The sequence below is a fragment of the Saccostrea echinata genome, unplaced genomic scaffold (genome assembly GCF_033153115.1).
Source record: "Saccostrea echinata isolate AGI-Se365-2 ecotype Australia unplaced genomic scaffold, CSIRO_AGI_Sech_v1 ptg000001l, whole genome shotgun sequence".
NCBI lineage: Eukaryota > Metazoa > Mollusca > Bivalvia > Ostreida > Ostreidae > Saccostrea > Saccostrea echinata.
Genome location: NW_026889750.1, coordinates 7,285,772 through 7,310,954, shown reverse-complemented (window position 1 = coordinate 7,310,954; position 25,183 = coordinate 7,285,772). Strand labels below are relative to the sequence as shown.

The 25,183-nt window shown below is 33.2% G+C and overlaps 1 protein-coding gene across 2 annotated transcripts in view; it reads right to left on the bottom strand.

Annotated features, from left to right (window-relative positions):
* The window catches only part of LOC133184488 (muscarinic acetylcholine receptor M1-like), a 31,911-nt gene that overhangs the window by 5,047 nt on the left and 1,681 nt on the right, over positions 1-25,183 (bottom strand). The window contains exon 2 of one of the 2 annotated variants that reach the window (XM_061319580.1): positions 16,751-16,804. The gene's annotated coding sequence lies outside the window, so the exon portion shown is untranslated. Of the gene's footprint in view, positions 1-4,562; positions 4,661-16,750; positions 16,805-25,183 lie in introns of those variants that run through there. The other variant, XM_061319588.1, reaches the window with a different exon arrangement.

Below are 25,183 nucleotides of genomic sequence, written 5' to 3'. Positions count from 1 at the left end.
AAATAGCTCGGACGTTTACATTTCGTTTACATCCTTTAGAAAATTTAGCTTTAAGACAATCTACTGTTTAAACATTTCCGTTATTTCAAAGGTATACCCCCGGCGAAAGTACACTTACTTCCTTAAACATTAAATAAAAATCAGGATCAACATCCTGCAGCAAAACGCAAGAAATCAATGTGGGAAAAAACCGCCAGAGCTTTGTCGAAAAGTGGTGATTTAAAGCTATGCTATGCACTCCACAATTTCATTGCAATGAAGGTTTTTTTTTTCTTTCCCCCCAAGAACACGATTTATTCCCCAAATAGTCATCAGAGATTTTATCAGTTAAGATATTAGGGTCTACGCTTTTAATTTTGATGAATGCTAGATAGAATCTTAATGACTCCCGTTATGATAGTTTCCTGTGGTAGCCCTTGATGTGTCGATAGAATATCATTATGATGCAGTAATTTGATCAAACTATCGATGTTAAACACATTTATGACGGACATATGTGCAGCCTGAATAATCTGATAGGAAAATTTATATGCAATGAATTTAGTATGCTCAATGCCCACAGATCATTATTTAAAAAAAAAATCAGTGAAAAGTCATGTCTGGTTGTTTTAAATGAGGAAGCAAACATTTTCTTTTTTCGTCTGTCATTTCGTGCATGGAAATTGTGAAAATTGAGGAAATAAGAAAAGTTAATAATTTTCATTGTTATAATAATAGCATAATGTGCATAAAAGATCGCTTGTCTTCTCTGTAAAAAAAATATGTATTTATTGAAAGCCAAATTGAAAGGCAGTCCAACTTTCAGAGACTCAACCATCACAATTACTAATTATGTAAAACGATAGAATCTCTACAACTTCTTTGAAGTTTTTCTTTTAAATAAGACATTTTAACTGATAAAAAAAGTCTCACATCATGACATTCAACAAGAGAACTAATAGACTTTGCCTTTAATGAGATCAACTTGAAATCGATCTGAACAAGCTTTTATGAAATACAAAACATAAGTACCCATCTTTCTGATTAATATTTCAAATCCTGTTGTAAAATCAAAGGAGCTAAAGTCAATACAAGCATGCAGGTCGCAGATGCAATTATCACATAAACCTTGTAAGTTCAAAATTGGAAACAGTTCTTATCGGCTGCAATCTAAATCAAAATGATTAATTTTACAAACTGATGATGATGTAACACATTTTCTAATGGCCGATTGCCGCGTCAATTTCTTAACCGATGTCCTTGATATGGAATCAGAAATGCTTTTGTTTGTTTTTTTTTAAAAGAAATTAACTATCTTCGATACAAAACGTCTATAATTTGCTTCTGTGGAATCTTTGCGATTCATGAGATTGGCGTCATAAAGCAGCCGCAATCACTGACCAAAAGTGACCAATGGTTATCACTTTTGACATATGCTACACGTAATTGACACTACCACCCGCGCAATCAACGGGTCAAGAACACCGCATTTCCTTATTAGGTAGCCCCAAATCCCAAGGAATTCCACCCCCATTGTAGCAGACGACACGCCAAAGGGCCAAGGGAATTCTAAATCGATCCATTTTTTTTCTACCAATGGTCATATATATTAGTGCTTGACAATCAATTGTCGCTAATGAATTCACTGTTTGTTTAAGTGCAAACTCAATATTTGGGTTTGCAATCGGAGTTTTATCTTAACATTGAAATGTTGACCAAATCCGAGCTTATTTCTGTCTCTAAGTAAATTGGTGGATCGAATCACGCTATGATTGAATGTTTTATGTTTATCAACGTTATATCTACCAGATATTGTCCCGGTACCAATAAAGACAGAATAGAGCTCTAATACAACAGATGTTGCTCAATGGCAGTCATTTGGGTACACCACATTCATTTACTTATGTGCATATAAATACAACAAACCCTTTCAGACTAAAGGACAAATTGCAGTGAGTTGACTAAATTAGAGAAAGAACTAAATTGAATTGTGTGATCATATGTCGCTCTTATTGTACAGTCATCTGTTATTCTGAGATTAGCCTTCATGTCGAAGTGCTCTAAAATGTTTCAAACGTTTAGCCATTAAGTTAAAAAGCATGTAGCCATTTTTCCTTCTTTTTTGTGGCGATTTCCATGCCATACAGATCAATTTTAACATCGTAAATGCTCCAAATAATAAAATTACAATATGGAAGCGAAATTCCATCTTCAAAAGCAATGAGTCTTATCTGTCCGAACACATTATGTTCACCATAATCTGTTTTTAATGACAGCTAGATGTTAACAAATCAAAATGTTTACGGGTTCGATTTTTCCTTTTTTTCAAGATGAATTCCGTGTTTTGGAGAAATAATGTGGTCAGAACACTCAATATAAGTTCACAGGAAAAAAAGACAAAACAAAAGTAATCAAATCATTTCTGATTCCATATCAAGGACATCGGTTAAGAAATTGTCGCGGGAATCGGCCATTAGAAAAGGCTGTATTTAATTACACGCTTTCAACAATATTACAATGGCCAATTTTTGCGGACAATAAAATGACGAGCTTGGACACAAAGGAAATGAAAGAGCACAGACAATGAGGGTTTTATTGATTAAAAGTGTAGTACCTATCTTAGGACCTAAAGCAAAGACTCTTCTGTCGGGATGCATAATATCAGAATTCAGCTACATCATGGGCAAATCCGATCAACGACCATGCTCAAGGGGACTGGATGTACCCTTTAGAATTTTTAACTTTGTAACTACTTTTTATAGAAAGCAACATTCTTTTTGTATCGTTGTAATATGTAAAATTATGGGAAACTAACCCCCGTTCCATTTCTAAATGGCTCATATTTCTCCCACAAAAAAGTTCAAATTATCAGCTTGTGAATTTAGAATATATACTGGGTGGTGGTAAATACCAAATTTACACCATGATAATAAATACGAAAATTTATATGATAACATTCAAAACTTACGAGCGCAAAAGAGATTAAATTTTGATTCATTCTAATAATCGTTAAACACATGATAAAGAACTACTTCTACGATTTCAAGCATTTCCTTGCTCACTTTTTGTTATTAGTGTGGCTTTGTTACATGTAATATGATTATTTGCTACCAGCAAAAAACTGCCAATTTCCATATCTGCCAATAAAATATCATTAGTGATGTCAAATTGCAAATTACAGTCGAAACATTACACCAACCCGATATTTTGTACTTCAAAGTATAATTAAAATTTGCCCGTAAATTGATACAAACATTGGAAAAGGTATAAAATAGCATACTTTTACTTAAAATAGCATCATGCAATTCTATGCTTTGTTCTCAAATAACATATCCATTGACTAAATTTACACTATATGCAGAGTTGATCTCTCAAGTTGGGTCTTGTATTTCCCTAAAACAAAAATCGATTATAAAATACCAAGGTTGCCGTACTTAGAAATCGGTTGCAGTTGTCCGACTTCGAAATAATTTTATATTCTACATCATGAAAAATTTAGAATGCTGATGAGGTAGAAAAAAAGGCTATTTGATTATTATCTAGCAAGTGATCTTCAAAGGACACATTATTTTGCACGTTAAATAATTCATGAAATGGCTAGGAATGAACAATAAAATAAAATATATCGTCAAGATTTTATTTTTTTTTTAAGATTGTATGTTTCAATAGGATTTTACAAGTGTTGAAATATACAGAAAGAAACCGAGAAAAGAATATGAAAATGACTATGTAGACATTTACAAAACACCGATAGGAAATAACATCGAAAATAATTATCCCTTGAGGAGAAAATGGCATTAAATGTATTCATTAAATTTTAATGCCTTTATGTTGGTACATGCAATGCTTAACTGGACACGTTAATTAACAACAGTGTCATCTGATCATACCAGACATGTTAATTAACAACAGTGTCATCTGATCATACCAAACGAAACATCATAACTGCTATACACTATTAAAATTGAAGGGGTAGGTTCATATTGATCAAGACAGATTAATAAGCAATGTGCACATCATAAAATCGTGATCAACAATTATATTCTACTCATCAGGACTTAACCTGTTCAAATATATATTACAAAATGAATTCTAAAGATTTTTTAAATCATTGTGTGTTATCTGTTAGCAGACTATTTTGAGTTTGAAAAGATCTTGGGTAGCATGTGAAATACGCGCTTTATCATTACTCAAAGTAATCTAATCAAAAGAAAACATTCACGTATTGCGAATATTTAAAAAGAATCTGAAAAAAGTTTCTACATACAGTGTAAATATACCTTGTACTTAACACTTCAAGAAAAAAAATAATAAAATGATAAAATGCAAAACGAAATGTTTAATTTAACAAAATTAATTCCCTTTTTAATGTGTCCTGTCTTTGATATGTACCCATAATATTTTAAGTAAAATAAAACGAAATTAATATAAACCCTACCATTAATATTTTGCCTCTTGTTAAAAAGAGGATAAAAGTATTTCATGTTTTGCTTTTAAACTTTCAAATATCCCGAACATACTTTTTCAAATAAATCTTTTAAAATTGTATCAGTTGTTGATTCACTTTTAGAAAAAAATCTTACCTGCCGATGCAAATAGTATCCAAACTGATGCATCTTTGAAACAAGTAAAACTTCATTTATGCAACACAGAAAGAACAGATCGAACCAAAACACATTGTCTTTTATAAAAGCATTTTGAAATTCGTTTGCCAAATTTTAAAATGGAAGCCAAACTTTAAGAAGATCAGAAACTCTTGTAAAGAGTTGTGAAAGCCCATGCTTCTCGATGAAGAACTGAAGTGTCACTAAACTAGGCGAAATCATCGATTGGACGAAGCATTGATTAAGTTTGTACTTCACGGATGCTTCACAAGCAAACCAATCGACCGTCACTCACCCTGAAACTGCCGGATTATATTTTAGACTTGACTTTCAAATTGACATATTTGACCACAAATTGACTACAACTAGATCTGAATCCAGGCCGAGCCAGCAACAGAATCTTCTCAAAGTAACATTTGTCGAATTCCTGCGATTGATTTTCGGGTTAGAATTATAGATATTGGACGGTTCACACTTGGAGAACATTGAGAGAAAGAGTCTTTACTCGCTAGCTTATCGGTAACCCGTTCTGTCACACAGCTCGTCAACTTTCTGTAAATATGATTATAAAATCTCAATTTTAATAGAATCGACAGCATTTATGGAAAAGATCGGATTGTTTTACCTCAAAGTGAGAATACACCAATGTATAACACTGCTCTTTTAAGATAATTCAAATGAGAGAGTGAGGGAAAGCAATGTCAAAGGAACCATTCAGCAACTGTAGAAATAAATTCGGCAGGGTCTCCGCTGAAGCAAGCATCGCTGTTTTTTTCTTATAAAGTTGATAAATAAAGCAGATTTGTATGACAAAGATGAAAAATCGGTTAAAACTAAAAAGATGCAGGTCTGATTTAAGGAAAAAAACTTGACTTAAATAGTATTCTTGAACAATTAAAGCAAAGAAGAGGGGGGAGTATTCCATGAATCATCTCCATTTTTCTGTATGTTTACCCACCGAGAAAATATATTCAAACGATCAATCAATTACAAAATATTAGCATATTCCACGAAAATCCGCCAATTTCATTTTTTAAGCCTTTTGGCATTATTACATAAATGATTCGTATTGATTTTTAGAACTTTTTTATAGAATGTGTGAAAGACCCTGGAGTTTTCCTGTGCCAATAAGTCTTGCATTATGTAGATCTCAAAACCATTTTTATAGTGGGCAGAAAACCCCAATATTATTCGTATTATTGGCAGTGACATATCTTGATCATTAAGGACAACTCTATCAATAACGTAATTCAGGGATATATATATACCGAGATGAGGGTTTTTGACAATCCCATCAAGAAAATAACAAAACAGCTTAAAGCTGCCATATTCATGGCTGTACAAAATGGCGAGCCTTAACCTGGAAGCTTAGGGCTTGTTGTTGTTGCATTACAACAGTCTCCTGGGTATGTTATAATTTTTCATATCGCAAACAGCACTTCATTTCTTAAATCCCTCAAGAATTAACGATTGAATACACTTACTGTAAATACGTTAGGTGCAATTTGTATCATCGCAACATCTTCGAACAGATATAGTTTTCTGCGACAAATTTGGTTTAGCATTCAGAACTTTTGAGATTTTTTTTTTTGTGGTAGTCATCAAATATTATTTTGTAAATCGAACATACGCTTTGTGCAAAAATTAGCATAATTTACCATACTGGTTTTTCAAAAATATTAATTGAAAAGCCCAAAATGTTAAAAAAGATTGTTTGAAAAAAATTCTTCCTCGATACTATTGTTGACGAAGACACAAGTGTAAGCTGACTCCGATTCCTGAGCAATATCACAAATCTGTAACTCCCGTTGTTAGAAGTAACACAGAAACACTTTCTTTGGCTATTTCCGAATTTATCATTCATCGGGCCAAAAAGGATAGGGATCAACCAGACCTATGACCTAGAGTTTGAGATACATTTACTTGTGCCCCACAATGCAAACAAACTTTCACTATTGCACTGTAAAAGATAAGGCTAGGCACACATCGTCCTCAACTCTATGGAGAGGAGTAAAAATGTATAATTGACAAAAGCATTTAGTTACCAAATATTTGATTGTGACGTCCATATGTGAACACAAGGTTACAATCTGAATATTTGTGGTCAATTTAGAATTAGACTTCAACATGTTGTGTATCTCTACAATACGCGCAATGTTGTCTTGTGATCCATTGCATGTAAATATTAACCTACACTATATCCTACTTGTTGAATTTACAAATATTCCCCCCTTCAAAGCCCTTTTATCACATTTTTATGTCTAACAGATAATGAAAATATGATGTTTTAATGGGAATTACATCTGTAATAAACCAGCCATATTATATCCCAGCAGTGATTTGGCAAACGCAACAGAAAATATTATTTTAAAGTTACAACTAGACCACAATTATTTTTGACTTAGAACTTTTATCAATGAGATCAATCGGCGTAATATTAAATGAATAAACGTTTTCAGACAGCTTAGGAAAAAAAATAAATCATTTCAAATCCATTTCCACGAGGTCTATGTACTTTTCTAATAAATACGTTCTAGCAATCCGAATTCAATTATTGACTTAATTTATTTTCCTTATGTTGCGCATGTGTTTGCTGTATTTTGATTACAAAGTTGTAAAATAATATATCACAGGTCACGTTGACCTTTGTACAATTTTGATGAATATTTAATGATAAGCAATAGGCCAGGCATTAGGAAACTTACCAGAGAAATCATATTTCTCATAGCCTACAGCCCAGATGAAAATGACGTTAGCACAAACCAATAATGAAGTTAAGACTTCAAAGGCATGTGTTCTCAAGTCTATCATGTTAAATGCTATCAGAGCCTTAGTCTAAATTATATATATATGAGATTGTTCTTTGACATGCTAAAACATACATACATGTATGTTATTTGATTGAGACAATCTTACATCATTCTGGGAATAAGTGAAGATTAACATTTCTTTTTAAATCAAATTCAGAGGTGTAGTATTTTTGACTCTTTTTTTCAAATGTGAAATTAAAAAGAGAGAAAAATATTGTTTTGAAGAAATTTTGATCCAATTTATGCGTGGAATTGAAATTGTCAACCATTAATATTTTTTGGTTAATGTATATCGAAAAGAAAATATTCTTTGAAATTTAGAATATATCAGCTCACTAGCTTCGAAAGAGCCGATATCAGGGTGGACCCGTGCTGACATATAAAATAGATTTTTGTTTTTCAAATATTTCATTCTAGACTCCTGTTAAAAGCTCTACAGAATGAATTCACATCTTGCTCATTATGGTCACGTGTCAAAAAGTTGATAATAAATGGCTGGGATTTACGATATCGACATTATTTCCGCTGATCCTTTTGAAAGTTATATTACAGTCATCGATCGAAAAAATTAATATTTCTCTTTATAATAGGTTAATTATTGTTTTTTTAATCCCTTACGCGTCAAAATCTAGGAAGTTGAGTACATATTTGGATTAGCCATTTCTGTATAATAAGAGAGACCTATTTGGATTATACATAATCGGAAGATAGATTTAACTACTTAGAGCAGACATCATGAGTAATCAGAATTTTTCAAAGGTATAGTTAATGGTAACATTAAAATCTAATTAGTTATTTCTATGACGATTCATGATTTTCAATGATCTTCTTAAAGCCGCAAAACAAAAGAGGAGATTGTTGAATATCGAAATATAGTGGCCGAAAAGCACAAAAGATCCTGTCAAAATCTATATTACGTCTCCTTAGTATGTAATTTAAAAAAATTCACTATGAGGAAAAAAATCCAAAAAAAATGCACAACGTATCGGCGTCAGACACACTTAGATATTTATTTGTGATTATCTAATGTGTCATCTCAAAGGAGACATGCATAATAAATGTATGAAGTTTTTTTTTTGTAATTGGAACCAGTTATTTGGATGTACGGTATATGGTTTCAACCGTTCCCTTTTGAATATTTGTCTTGTAACAGAAAGGATTGTCAGCTAAATTATGTATATTATTTGGGTAACTTTAGATTATATCAAGAAAAAAAAAAAAAAAACAAAAAAAAAGGTCAAGGAAAAAGTCCACACAGTATCTAGAAATATTACTAGTAAAAATGGTAGTTCGAATTCTGAACATTAAAAATCAAAAATGGATTTTGTACAGTCATAAGAAAAATCTCCATGATAAGATACAAGGATGAAGTACTTTGAAAGATTGTGAAACACATTTATGCTTATGTGGCGAAAAGATGTATGTAGAGCAATACATTGTCCACTACAATATAATATTAACAGGCTTTGTGATTTCAAACTTCGGTTTTTGTCTGAAATTTAGGCACATTTTGATGGTTCATGGCTCTAGCTCTTTAGCGACATATATTCTGTAGTTAAAGGGGCTGTACGAAAGTTCTTCCAGATAAACAATTCAAGATTTATTGCTATTCAGCAGATATGAACCAAGAAGTATCACGTATTAAGATTTCAGACAAAAATCTGGCATCACGAACATCTTATACCAACAGATAACCTTGTAAAATCGTGTTCGAAGTGTTTTCTTCTATTTTATCTCTTGCCTCAAAATCACTGATAACACTCATTAATAACAAGATTAACATAGGGGTTGCATGACGCTGGCTTACGGCATTTTGTTAATTGAAAATTTCAGATGATTTTACGTTTCATACGGAAGCAGTTATATTATATTGTATATAACGTGCTGCTCTATCAATTCTTCTCACATTTTCGTGAAATGTTGCATACTTTTAGTTTGATACCTCCTGTTAAGTGAAAAGGCCGGGTTAATTTTAGTCAGGTTTGCGAGATTATGTGTACTTTATTATCATCGCTGATTTATTAACTAACATCAACATTGATAAAGATTGGTCATATGACAAGAGGCCCATGGGCCACATCGCTCACCTGAGTAACTTTGGCCATGCTGTTCATTACCAGACTTTCCCCCTTGTAATACCTATTGTGGTCCCACCCTACCCCCAGGGGCCATGATTTGAACAATTTAGAATCTACACTACCCCAGGATGCTTCCACATAAGTTTCAGTTTTTCTGGTCCAGTGGTTCTTGAGAAGAAGATTTTAAAAGATTTTTCCTATATATTTCAATGTAAAACTTGGGATTCCCCCTATTGTGGCCCCGCCCTACCCCCGGGGGTCATGATTTTATCAATTTAGAATCTGCACTATCCCAGGATGCTTCCACATAAGTTTCAGTTTTTCTGGCCCAGTGGTTCTTGAGAAGAAGATTTTTAAAGATTTTTCCTATATATTTCAATGTAAAACTTGGATTCCCTATTGTAGCCCTGCCCTACCCCCGGGGGTCATGATTTTAACAATTTAGAATCTGCACTATCCCAGGATGCTTCCACATAAGTTTCAGCTTTTCTGGACCAGTGGTTCTTGAGGAGAAGATTTTTAAAGATTTTTCCTACATATTTCACTGTAAAACTTGGATTCCCTATTGTGGCCTAGCCCTACCCCCGGGGGTCATGATTTGAACAATTTAGAATCTACACTACCCCAGGATGCTTCCACATAAGATTCAGCTTTTCTGGACCAGTGGTTCTTGAGAAGAAGATTTTTAAAGATTTTTCCTATATATTTCAATGTAAAACTTGTATTTCCTATTGTGGCCCCGCCCTACCCCCGGGGGTCATGATTTGAACAATTTAGAATCTACACTACCCCAGGATGCTTCCACATAAGTTTCAGCTTTTCTGGCTCAGTGGTTCTTGAGAAGAAGATTTTTAAAGATTTTTCCTATATATTTCAATGTAAAACTTGTATTTCGTATTGTGGCTCCGCCCTACCCCCAGGGGTCATGATTTGAACAATTTAGAATCTACACTACCCCAGGATGCTTCCACTTAAGTTTCAGCTTTTCTGGCTCAGTGGTTCTTGAGAAGAAGATTTTTGTCCTATATATTTCAATGTAAAACTTGTATTTCCTATTGTGGCCCCGCCCTACCCCTGGGGGTCATGATTTGAACAATTTAGAATCTACACTACCCCAGGATGCTTCCACATAAGTTTCAGTTTTTCTGGACCAGTGGTTCTTGAGAAGAAAATTTTTAAAGATTTTTCCTATATATTTCAATGTAAAACTTGTATTTCCTATTGTGGCCCCGCCCTACCCCCGGGGGTCATGATTTTGACAATTTAGAATCTACACTACCCCAGGATGCTTCCACATAAGTTTCAGCTTTTCTGGCCCAGTGGTTCTTGAGAAGAAGATTTTTAAAGATTTTTCCTATATATTTCAATGTAAAACTTGGATTCCCTATTGTGGCCCCGCCCTACCCCCGGGGGTCATGATTTGAACAATTTAGAATCTGCACTATCCCAGGATGCTTCCACATAAGTTTCAGCTTTTCTGGCCCAGTGGTTCTTGAGAAGAAGATTTTTAAATGACCCCACCCTATTTTTGTCTTTTCTTGATTATCTCCCCTTGTAAGGGGACTTTGCCCTTTATTTTAACAATTTAAACTCCCCTTCCCCCAAGGATACTTTGTACCAAGTTTGGTTAAAATTGGCCCAGTGGTTCTTGAGAAGAAGTTGAAAATGTGAAAAGTTTACAGACGGACGGACGGACAGACGGACAGACGGACAGACGGACAGACGGACGGACGGACGACGGACAACGGGTGATCAGAAAAGCTCACTTGAGCTTTCAGCTCAGGTGAGCTAAAAAACTAGACAGTGCAAGTTACGCAATAGGTGTTAATAATCTTGCACAGAAAAGGGGTGAACAAAGTCTAAACCAACATGCATCGAACCAAAGAGAAATGAAAATATGAATAATAAGTGATGTGTACTTTAAATCAATTTTTTGCAAAATCTGGACCAAGGTTTATATTTTCATAAAGTAGCTGAAATTGACAGCTGAAATTTATCACCTGGTTTTGCTTAAAGAGTTCAGATTGTAAAGATAGATTTTACATTAAAATTCTTGATATCACATCTCCTTTGCAAAATAATGACTGACAGTACCCGAACAATAGTGCCATGAATTGTAACTATGCTTAAGTTGTAAGCCAAACAAGTGATAACACTTACTTATAATCCGCATACAGAGCAACTTACCCAAGAACATCACGTCTTTTACAGATCAGGTTTGTATACGATACAAATATGGAGCAGAGCAAACACGAACATCAAAATGCATCTTGAATTGTAAATTGTCCTTAACAAATATACCAATGCATTCAACCTAGGAATCATGGCAACCTTAGTGGACGCAGTTTGGCTTCCCACTATGAATTCACAAATGTCAAGATGCATTTTGTTATAAGAAATTACAGAGTTCCCTTTAGGGTTAAGAAGCGGAAGGTAGGGATATCAGTCACTACATTGACATAATTTGTACTTGATTGATATCCAACGAGATAACAATCAAAATGGTGACAGATTTCCTCTGCCTTGGATCCATCAGACTATGGGGCTGCAATTAGCCTTTTGAGCTTCAGATCTCCATCTTCAATATGGAATCATTATTTCGTTGGTTTATTTGATCTTCCAAGAAATTAACAAATGACAACTACAGCAAACACAAAATCAATGCTCTCTTAAGAACCGTGATAGAACTTCCTGCAAAAAGCTTTCATCAATTTCCGGTACGTACTGCATGGTAAAATCTGATCCTTGCATCCTATTTTGGTTCAGTAAACGTATACATGGTTAAAGTAATGCGAAAGAGCAATTACATGTATCTGTCACCTACATTAGACATTATTTGAATTTTTATGCTAAGTAAACTTAAAAAAAAAAAATCAAACAAAAGAAACATTTTAACCATTTTTTATTATAGAATCTTTTTCATTACAGATCGTTCCTATTATGTCATATAATATTTAAAAAAGAACTTTTTTGATGATACCTGTAAATCGTACATATGGACCAAAATTGAAAGCTTAAAGTAAAAAAAATCCATCAATTTTAGTATAACATTCCAGAAACACAAACATTCAAATTTCGTCTGGGGGAGGAGGCGAAAGTAGAAATGTCATGAACCTATCGTTACTATGGCAACGTGTGAAACTTTATTTGCACTGACGAGTAAAAATAGAAAGCAAGAAAGATGGGGTTTCCAAATAACATTAAAAACGGTTTTATCACAAGAACGTATGAGTTTACCTTAAAGGCAAACAATTACAAAGAGCTATATACTTTAATCCCAAGCGCTTGGTGTTTGATGAAGTCATTATTCTTGGAATTAAAATATCATTTTATGGTCATTACGCGATTCCTTAAACATTTCATACTTTTCTGTCTTCCGTACCCATTCTTCTTAATTATCTTCGCTTATTGTTTGCAATATTGTTTGCGCTGAAGCCTTTTGCGGAGGGTCTCATAATCTCTCAATTGAGAGAGTCATTCTCCTGGTCATGTAAGATAAGGTCTGGGCATTTAATCACATTTATGGCACATGTAAGTGTAAATGTCCATTACTGTACCTTCAGAATGATGAAGAAATGCGAGGGCTGACTGGAAGACTTTCATTCTGATCATTGATTAGATAGCCATGTAATCATAAAATGTAGAACTGTTATCAGAAGGTTTTCCCAGTCGATACTGGAACGTTCAGGTTAATACACAACTACGCTTTCTCTGATGAAGATGGTTGAATTTAATTCTAAAGCTAACTGACATTTTCGCATCACTTTTCCCCCCAGTAACTTTTCCTCTTGTCAGATTCAATGAACTAGTAAGAAAATAAAACAACCCTTCTCTTCAATAATCTCAACCGTTAGAAAAGCTGCAGTAATCTGTGAATGCTGGGAAAAAAGTTCATTATACATTTCACTACCTGGTGATGTTTATGTATATGTTTTTAAAATCGAAATTAGTCTTGCAATGACAAGCCTGCAATTTTCTAAGGTTTGTTTATCTATTTGCTTGCTGTATCCAAGAAGCTGTGCAAAACATTCTCTGCCTCGTAAATTTTACTTTGGGTAATAAAATACACTTTGATGACCGCGAGGAACATTTTGATTTGTTGAAATTAATGAATCCCCCATATAAATAGTTATTGAATGTAAATTAAAGGAAATTGTGCTATCTTGCACGGAAATTGCTTGCTGAAAACCAAATTAAATGTCGCTCAAAAAGCTAGAAGAAACTTAGTAGAAAGAGAATTAAACGAACATGCAAATTACATAACAACATGAAGAGAGTGATATTAGTATTGACAAAATTTTTGAGAAAATAGGCACGGAAGGTAGTAGAAGACTTAAACATGGAAGTTGCTGAAAATGACAGACTACGCATATAATTTGATATAAATCTAAAAGCCTTTTTTTTGGCACTTCTCAATTTCAAAACTTAAGAGAAGTACCGATTTTTTCAACGGAATACAATTTCATGAACAGGAGTCTTTCATTATTTAAAACACTTTAAATTATTTTATTTTTTTTAAAAAAATCAACATTTTTAATACACTCTTAATTGCCTATTTTGTCAGCAATCCATTCTTTTCATGGAAATATGAGAGATTCATGCTAGTAACTTGGCAATTGAAAGGAGTTTGAAAAAAGAAAAGAAAAAAAAATGTTCATGGAAAGTCAAGTTTTGTTGATCCAACTGCTTTATATATACAAGTATAACATTTCATGGTTATAACAAAAAATTTATCATCAAAATTCTTTCCAAAATTGTTTATTCTTTGCATTATTCACTTGCACTCAAATTACTGTTGCATTTGTACATCATTTGAGAACGAGAAGTAATCGTAATTGAGCAGACATCTTTATTCACAACAGAAACTACTTCATATCAAATCAAACTCTCATTAACAACACTCTAATTCATCTTAAAATGTATTAGACTAGGTGGGTTCTGTTGTGAATTGCTGCGTTATGCTGCCTTTGTTAATAACAAAATGGGGGAGAAATTGGCCGATTTGGGTCAGTTAGATGTTCAATATAAAGCATTGTTGTATCCTAGTGCGAATAGTGAACTTCAATTAACTGGAAATTAGACAACAATTGCCGAATTAGTTAACGTTCTGAAACACTTGCAGTTACAAAATTTTTGTCAAATGAGCAAATTTTCAAAGTGTATTGAATGAGTAACATATTAATTAAATAATGTAGAACTTAGATACCGATCGTGATTCTGCAAGGTATAATTGCTCTTTCCCAATGCTTCAAAAGAATCCATATACAGTTGGACTTCATTATCTCGAACACGAATATCTCGAATACCACTGACATATTGAAGTCACATGGAATTTTTAAGTCTTAACTACTATTTCGTTATGTACACATGTATTTTTAACTCGTTATCTCGAATTCTCGGATATCTTGAAGTTTTTGAGCGGTTTCAACAAGTTGGAGATAACGAAGTTTGACTGTATATATAAAGTAGAAACGCGTCGAATTTATCTTTACACTCTCAAGAACAGTTCTCTTTTCATAATATAAGCCTACAAGTACAAGAGGTTTGAAAAAAAATGAAAATTATTTCCATCTAATCATAAAATGGCAGCTATAAAACATACAGCATAATAACATAAAATAAAATTGTTAATTGCTTCAAAGACATTCACTAATCTACTTGAACTCAACCAATGCAAGATATGATCCCTGCTGTAATTCAACGTCATATAGTTATAGCACGCCGCGGTAGTTCAAGTCAGGGGACCTCATTAAGTTATTGAAAAACAAAGAGAATAAATTTCAAGAGGAAAAAAATTTGGGAATGCAGATACACAACGAGTAGAGAACGTACTCAGGGTTCTAAAATTGGGTTCATTCAAAATTCAGTTTCCTTTCTCAATAATATCAGACACTCCGATTTAATATGCAAATGAAAAAGGGACGAAGTGACATTTTTTTCCAAGGACAGGCTAATCACCGATAGAGGGTTGAATAACCTGACTGTTCCAACCAAGCAAGATTTTACTGGTATAAAACCAGAGCAGTGTTTGATTTTTGTGGTCATTGACGCTGATTAGAATCGATACTGATTAGATACAAGACACAATGGGATCGCACAGAAACCGAACAGCTATGTCCCAAACAAAAATGAATACGATTTTAACGCAGCAAGCGGGTATATTTTGACAAAATTTCCCTTTCCTAAACAACCTTTTTTTTTTAAATCTCTCCAAAGAAAGACTTAACAGATGGCTTAAACTTCTAACAAATATTATAAATTTCTAGTTATTTTGCTATCAATATTTATAAGTAACAATTGCCCTTGGCTCAATAGGTGCTCATCCCTCCAAAGCATTTACACAAACACAAGATTGATACTCTTAAAGTGTTAAATGAACTACGATAGTGTTATATTTGGAGAATTGCTAGACAATGCTTATATTAAGTATTGACATACTCCGTCGAAAGTGTATATTATGCTACATGTACGTTACAAGCTTATCTTTTAAAAAGATAGGCGAACTAGCGCTGTAGCTATCATAAAACACAGAAGAAGAAATCTTAATCATTGATTAAACGTGCTGAATCGATTACTTATTAATAGGAAGGCACATTGGTGCACTGGAGTGGTGTTGGGGGTGGGTGGGTGGGTCTCAATTCAGAATGGTGAATCTAGAGTTGGCTTCACATGGGCAATTTCATATCTCATTAACTGTGCTTTGAGCATTCTTTAGTTCACTGTTATTTCAATTTTGATATGAAAAATAAGACCAGTAAAGCAAATGAGAATCTACATGTAGTTTAAAACACGCTAATATGACACCTTTTTAGCAAACGTATCTTCTGGGGCCTTTCCAGCAAGCTTGGGAAACACATCCAAGGTTGTTTTCCGAGCTTGCTAGAAAGATCCAGGAAGGTAGTTAAGAAAAACTAGGTATTTATTATAATTTTAGATATAACTGATCTATACAGTCTTGGCATTATAAGATCTGAGTTACTACATATACATATATTACTATTTGTACATATATGTACAGGTTGGACAATAACATACGAAAATTCAGATCAAAAGTATTTTCATATGATAAAACGAAATTGACATGGTACAATTTATCTACAGTTGTATTCCAATAATGCCCTACCATGAAGTCGACCGCTAGCAAAAACAGTTATTCTATTGAATTTATTGAAAATCAATTAAAATTCATATTGCAATAACAAATTCTTATTGAACAGATAAATTGAAATCTAAGAAGTAAATTAATAAAAACAAAAACAGCGCCAGTTACTGAACTTACCTTTGAGGTTTCCAATCTTACACATTGCATAGAGGAGGAGGAGTCAGTTGAAGCCTGCAAAAAATCAGAGAGAGTATGATAACATTTATTTTATTTTTAAGCTGAGATCGATTACATAACATAAACAAATATTTCCAAGATAGGGCGTAAGGACTTCCGGTAACCAGGAAATACAATATAGAGATCAGAGATATCTACTTGTAAGAGGGGAACAATACGGAATTATAATACATGTGCAGATCTCTACGACCTTCAGGATGAATATTGATATATCTTACCAGGAACAAAATTAACAGTGTCATGCATCATCCGATTATTTGATCCACGCATGAGTTTATTGTCGCTTTTTTTTTTTTTATTCAAGTCAGTGATTCGATCAATTTTGAATAACAGCAAAGAGTAATTGAAGCTCTGATCATTGATCATTCATCTATGCATTATTTCTAAAACACTCTTCACATTTGATGCTTGGTGCTCTCTGTTCGCGAAATTTAGATTCAATAAACTCCAGTTTACGTCATTCAAAGTCGGGCTCGTAAAATCGTTTTCTTTGATCGGGTGTGAAGGGTTATTCTTCTTGCCGGAAGCTAACTTCCGGAAGAGACATGCGCGTCGTGGGTTTCAAACTATTTTAATAATAAAAACCGGGACCCATAACGATTTGAACACATTAGCAAACTTAGGTATATTAAATGAAATTGACACGAGGGATTTATTCCTCTTTTCCACTTGATAACTGTTTTAATCTAAGAAAGAAATTTAATAATTCAAATGCCAATATCATCATTTAAAAGAAATCTGATATATTTTGTGAATTCTTCATTGAAAAATGCTTGTCAATATTTTTTAGCGTATATTAAAACTCACAATAAGTTGAAACTTTGCCAAGCACAATCGGAAAAACACAATATTCAGTTTGGTATTTTATAATATGAAAATTGTCAAGACAAGTTAAAAAAAAATACTTGTACAGCATATTGCTATTGATTGACTGAAAGGTCGGGAAAGTATTAATAATGCAAAATCAACAAAAAATTATTACAAAAACATTAACAGATAATCCTGCTAGGGACGTGTTGTTCTTAGTTAGGTCACTACAAACAAAGCACCTGGGGAAATTCAAAGCCCGTCCCGACATTTAACACCTAGTTAATTTAGAAGTGTGGTAGGATTGTCGAATACCATTAAGAAATTTGACGACATAACATTTTGTCATGTAATATTCCAGTACTTTAACAAAAAAAGGCTCTAACCGAATCTCTTAAATGTGTGTAAATGGAACAATTCAAACACATACTAATTACGTCAATCCTCATGACGGAATAGCAACATCTGCAATTAGGTATATGAAATGTGATCCATTTACTTAAGGGTATATAACTGATAATAGTAACAGATTATCCAAAACACCAACAGAGGTATAGAGATTAAACTCTTTCGTCCAAAAGGGGTTAAACCAAGGTAGTATACATCTTTTATTTAATCAATACAAAATTCAGGTAACACAATGAAACTGTTTGAATTGAATAATGTATTTCCTGCTAAAACAGTCTCACGTACTTTTGTCTTATCCGGAACTTCTGTAAATTTAAGCCATAACTATATGTAATTGTTAAGCAACATGAAATATGGGACAGGAAATACATGTACCCAACTTGTACGACGAATCAAATGGACATCTCAACATTAAGATTTCTGGGTACGATTTTCTAATTTTTTTTTTGAAGTCAGGTCTGATTCGCTCGCTGTACTCCGCTTACATAGCAAAAATCCAAACCAAACTAGTGTGAAAGACGGTTTTATGATTGATTTAAATTCACACAATGGTTTCATTTTTCTATTATACTGTTAGAAATTACAGTGTATTGTTTTCGTGAGAAACTAGCGTTTTCAGTGATAAACCTTTGCACTTTTTGCAGTTTCTTATTGATTGACTATTTAATTCCTCTCACTTCAATTTTCTTTGAATATCTACTCATTTAAAACTCGAAACAAAACATCAAAGATGAATAAATGACACTAAAATTTAAAATTGTGTTAAATGTATGAGCGGTCTTAAAACTCCCTCATATACATTTACATGTACATATTTTATTTCATATCATTCATTTTTATAATGATATTTACTATACTTAATTCATCATTTATATTTCACTTAATCTTCATAGTTTTTATGGTATTTACAATGTATATGTAGCATGTACATTTCATCAATTGGACATTGTTTTCACAAACCTCCCATGTGTCCAACCTCTTATACATGTAAACTTCTATGATGGTGAATAAATAAGAAGTTTATCTTACTCTTTTAATTGGACAACATCATAATCATTAAGATGCACTTTGTAATTTAAACATTTTCTTAAATATAGTAGCAAAATAGATGCATAATTTTGCAAAAATTTGTCTGAGAAAACCTCTTTCAATATAATTAATTCACTATTTGCGGCTGATGAGAACAACAGTGTATTTATTGAAGTATGCTCCTTAGTTATAAGAATTCCTTTGAAATCCTCTAAATTAAGCCTGGATTTCAATGTCTTGTAGACCGTAAAGTGAATAAATATTTTTACAACTTCTCTAAACACCAGAATACTCGTGTTGGAGATCGTTTGATCAGATGGAAAGATCACACGTTTTCTTTCCCATTTTCACTAAACGTGCAGCGGTGTTTATATCTAGATTTCTGCTTTTTGCTGCATTTTGAAACCAAGGGTTTGAAGCGTACACAATTCTTTAGAATTCAATGTTTTCTCCTCTTTTTTGACAAGATAGTTTTCTTGACGCTCAAAAAAGATTTGAAACCATTTAATGCATTTTAACACTTTTTGTTTTGTTTAATTGTACATGTATGTATAAAAATTTCTACACAAAAAGTAACAAATGAAATCTAGTAGTTATATTTTATCTAATTCAAAGAAGTGTCTCATGACTCATTAATCTCTTTTTTTTCCTCATGCACTTAGGAGCTTTTGTATGATGAATGACCCGGAAAAAAAATCATCAAATATTCATAAAAGATATTAGGAAAGCATATGTTTGCGAATTTCTTGCAATTCCTTTGAGAGTTCAATAGTTTTCGAATGAATATTACAAAATACACTTAGACTGAAACTTGTGCTATTTACTTAATCTCAAATGACGCCGTTCGATGCGCAATCATATGTTCAATTCATAGAGTTTTTTTCACGCAATAAAACGCCTGGAAGTAAAAAAGATGAATTTTTTATAGTTTAATAAGAAGTTGATATTTTAGCATTTGTTTAAATTATCAGTACGTGGGAGGTTTAGCCCGGCAAGAGTGTTGATATATCTGCCTAATCAAAAGATGATCTTTACGGTGGGATATGTTCCTACATTGAATCAGATGCTAAATTCTGATTAATTACATATGTAACACGTAAAGTTACTTTGATTTCTCTTTGAAGTTAACATTAAAGATCGAAATTTGAAAAAAAAAAAAAGATAGAGATGAGAATCTAAATGGGATAAAAGTTTAACGAATCCATTTTTCTCATTACATGTATACTTCAATGATAGAAAGTGCAAAAGGCACCAATAATTCAAAGTATTTTTAATAAAGATGCATTGAAAAGAAGAAGAAAAATTTGATATTTCTTGAAACAGCATAAGACGTGAATTAGGTACATGTGCATTGTGATCGGTTGGCAAGAAACGCACGCGTGGCGCAGTTGTTAGAGAGTTTCGTCCCAGAGTCGCGAAGTCGCGGGATGTGGAGACCAGTCCTTTTGATTAAACCAAAGACCAATGGTGCAGTAGATGCTAGCATAAAAACATCAACTCACTGAGAGCTGATCGAGCACTGATTTAAAATTGCAGTCTTCAATCTGCAACTGATGGAGTTCAAACATAAGTGAAAAATTCTCGATGGGATATAAAGCAAGCAAGCAAACAAACAACAACAGAACATACGCTTGAGGAACTTGCAATCGGTACCAAGAGGAAAAAATAAATGAATAAACAGACAGCAATGACTGAAAAAGCAAAGTTTTCAGAAACAAACACAAAACAAACAGGTGCAAAACAAAAATTACCTGAATTAGGTAACAGTCAAAAGCATCTCTCTGTCCGTGCCGACACAGAGTGTTTGCAAGGTATATCAATTATGTATAAAACAATATACTGGGGGAAAATCGATACTTGTATGCTGATTTCTAAGTCTATAGCAATCACCTCACTAATACAACAGTAGAAACAGTAGAAAAAGATCTGAAACAATTTTATTTACATCATTAGAAAGAGAAAGGGGTGATAATTAAATACGTTAAAGGACACCTGTTGAATAATATTTCTTGGAACTCGAGATTAATACACATTTACCAGATAATCCATAACTATATGGTGTTCTATAAACACTTTTGAGGTTTGAATTAAGAAAGAGAATTCGCCACAAATTAGCGTTACTATCAAATCTTTACCTAAATGACATGTAATATGATAGTCATAACTTGTGTGAGGACTTGGGCACTCGCACTGATTTTCGTTGATTAGTGAAGGAGAAATATTAGCTTTCGGTGTCTTGAGTGGAACTGACTTGATTGACATTCTCTGTGCATCATTTGCATAGCAAATTAACAATGTGTAACATAGAAAATAGTTTTAATGGTTTCCGTAGCTGTCTCACTAATATTGCTCCTCTAACAGCGAATTTACTTACGATAGACATCACTGCAGAGGGGATTATCGAAATTTGGCGTAAAGAATAAATAGTTGAAGAATGGCTTCGTCCGAAGCCAAAGGATTATCCTCAAGTGAACTCAATATCCCCAAATCCGAGGAAGTCTGGCTAATTATTGCTAGGGTATTGGCACAGCAAGATATTGATCCGCCACTTCTATTTATTGGTTGTCTTTGGACAATTTTTGCAATAAATGACTGCTAGAGTCACCTTATTTAACAGCTTAGACCGAGCGTTAAAACTTATTATACCAGAATAGTAAAGGGAAAGGACTTGTAATGAACTATCCCCATATTAGATATCTTGAGAGTCATAATATCTGCTCCACAAATAAAGGAGTAATACAGTGAGAAATATTTGCCCCCTTTAATTTTTACTCTCCTCTCTTTCCCATTATCCTTGATCTAAAATGGGGACAAATTAACAAAGAAAACCCATCTCTGCAATAACAAATTGGCTTTCAGTCATGAGTGAATTCAAAAACAGGGAGAAAGTTTGCACACTGGATGAAAATTTCTCAATATACAGCAAATATTTGGACGTAAATTATTTGTTTTTTGCTATCAAAAGAAACATCATAGAGAGATTATTGATAATGTGCTTCATATATTTTACAAGTACATCCATCGCTGGAAAACAATCTTCAAATAAATATTGTTGCACGATTTACATATCAGAGACAAACACAGTAAAAACTCATGTAAACTCACCATGCCAAACGACTTGAAAAGTATTGCCGAACTGCACCGTGATTAACGTCAGAGACACGTGTTTAAATGTGGGACAGGATTCAATGATTGAAAATTTCCAGAATTTATTTTTGTAAGATGTTGAAGATTGATTTGACATTTTAAGAAGATCGCTGCTTTCGAAAAGCTCTTACACGAGATAAAATTAGTTCTAGATATTTGTTTATCATATAAAAAGACTTTCGCGTAACCTCGGTCTCAGTTTCCTTAGCCTCGGTTTGGTTTCCAGGAAATCACGAATTTCAGGTGCAATGCCGCATCATTCTGAGCCACAACGCATGGTGAGTCAGTCCCTTTTGATTTCCCAGCAGATCAGTTTGCTAAGATCTCTGTCATGAATCCTGGAATATGACGCTCCTAGTTGACATTTTATGAAAAGATCTAAGACGAACTTCATAATTGAATTTTAAGAGCATATCATAATTACACCATCATATGATGAAAAACGCCGTTTATTCTTGCAACCTGACTTTTACGTAAGGAATGAATTTAATAGCTACCCATTTTATACTGTATAAACTGGGTTGGGGCAGTTTACGCTAGCGGTTTATAAAAAAAGCATAAACTGTTCCAACCCAGTTTATACCGTATACATTGGGTAGCTATTAAATTCATTCCTTATAATTTAATTTTCATTCATTTGGTGTTAGAAAAAAAAGATGATTGTCCTTAAAAAATGACTACAATTTGTTCAAAATTTGAATGTAACGTCAGGCGGATCGATACGTTTTTCACGCAAGTCATTGTGACGTAGGCAACCCATTTTATACGATATAAAGTAAATTATTTATCCAATCAAATACAGCGTTACAACCAGAATTAAATTATATAAAATTAAAATCATGCATAATGGAGGGAGAGTGGAGCCCCTTATAATAAGCATACTTTCACTACTTTACAATGGTGTCAATTTGGCTAAATTATATACCACCTCATAAAATATTTACAGTACTCAAACTCATTTCAACACATTCAAAATTACCACAAATATGCTAAGGGTGCGAATTGTAAGTTGTTTTATATTTCTTTTTTATATTTGGTGTACTAAAATGCATTACAGATATAAGATCCATGCCTCGACTCTACGTTTTTACAATACACGTGTAAAATAAAAAAATAATATGGATCACTAGTTCAATATCGCTCGCTAACACTTGCCACCTATCCCTGATCTATCTCCAACAGATTCAGTGTGGATGTTCTCTATAATCCTCTCTTCTTTCCTTTTTCTTATTACTACAACACGTTAAACTTGCCATAAAAGTGACTCAGCATAGCCATTTTTAGAAGTGAATTATTTTTTATTACAAATATGAGAAATCAAAAGTTAAAATAAAGGCTTTACCTACTGCGGATGTAAAAAAAAAAAAAACTTTTAACGGCTAGTTTTGTTTTCATTGGACAATAACTATTTTAGGTACAATTCATAACCTCAATTCATACCGGTGAAACCGTAGGGCACTAATATGTTTCTTCTCCCTCTGTCTGTCTGTCTAGTTGTCTATCTATCTGTCTACTTAGTACTTATATATTTAATATTGATTTAAACAATATATACTAGTATTTCTAAACATAAAAAAAAGATTAGAAGCAGACAAAAATACATATTAAAGCCTATTTAGCTGTCCCTCTGTCTGTCAATCATTTAACTTGGTTTTCCCGGACTCATTTTCACACGCTTGTAGATATTGAGTCGATTTATGCATTGATTAGTTAAAGATGAAGTTTTTTCCCGCCCCGATGATTTTTGACGAAAGTACGGCCTTTGTACTTAGAGCCTTGATTTTTAAGGTAAATGTAAACTAGTATACTGATTATGCAATTTTCTCAGAATTGGTATAGTCAATTCCAGTTGAACAGTTGTGCATCGAGGACAAACACATAGCAAAAGAAATATACTTTTATTCAAGAACTGTCTCTTACAACTCGTTTTGACTGAATGATTTCCAATGATGTCTCGTTTACATTGTTTCTCAAATGCACGGCTTTTTCGCCTACATGACCCTTTAAGAATAAGCAATAATTACAAACACACTATATCATGTATATAGCTGAATAACCAGGAGAGATAATACCATTTCAAATAAAATGTCGAATCAAAATATGAAAATTAAATGTTTTAAAAAAATCGACTGTAGAATTCACGATAACCTTTGCAACATCTCTAAACAGTAGCAATTATATTAATGGATGCAGCAATGAAAACTTAAACTTTTAGAAATGTTTGCAAGTTCCAAATGAACATATGATATATCTTTTATCTGCTGTCAAAGAAAAGTGACTTTTGCTTATTTCTTTTCGATCATTAATTTCTTTTCGTGTTACTCCCTGTTTATATATGATATTTATCTCCAATGCAAATACATCACAAATAATTACAGTTGTGGCCCCTTACAGCTGTCGTTACTAAAACAAGATTTTATGCCGATAAACAACATTTATTAACATTCCTTCCTTTGAAGAAGACCGTATCGCTATGTTTTATGTAAATTATAACAATTATCAATTCAATTTCATTGCGGTTCATTCGATTTTTCAGCGCTTCGGCCTACTTACTGCATTTTGCTTTAAAACCATCTGAGCGTACTCATATGTTAACGAGAGCTTGTAAAGATCAAGGTCGAAGGAACAACGGGTCAACGATTATTATTTACTTATGGAACAAAGTGAGCAATATATAGAAATACTCCATTACTCTGAAATCTTTAAGGGTAGATTTATGTACAAATAAAATTAAAATCATCTACATAAACATGTACATGTATTGCAGGATTGAGGGATAAGTTTCCAGTTATGTCGAATTTAAGACGTTAAGATGCTTAACTGAAGCATTGACCCTCTACTCTGCTTACTAGATACATTTGCAAATAATAAAATTAAGCTAAGTTATAAAAGCTTCCATATATGACATGTCCTTTTTTCTAATGTTTTGAAAGACCTTGCCAAGGAGACAGAGCCCATTTATATTACATGTAACTGCACGCC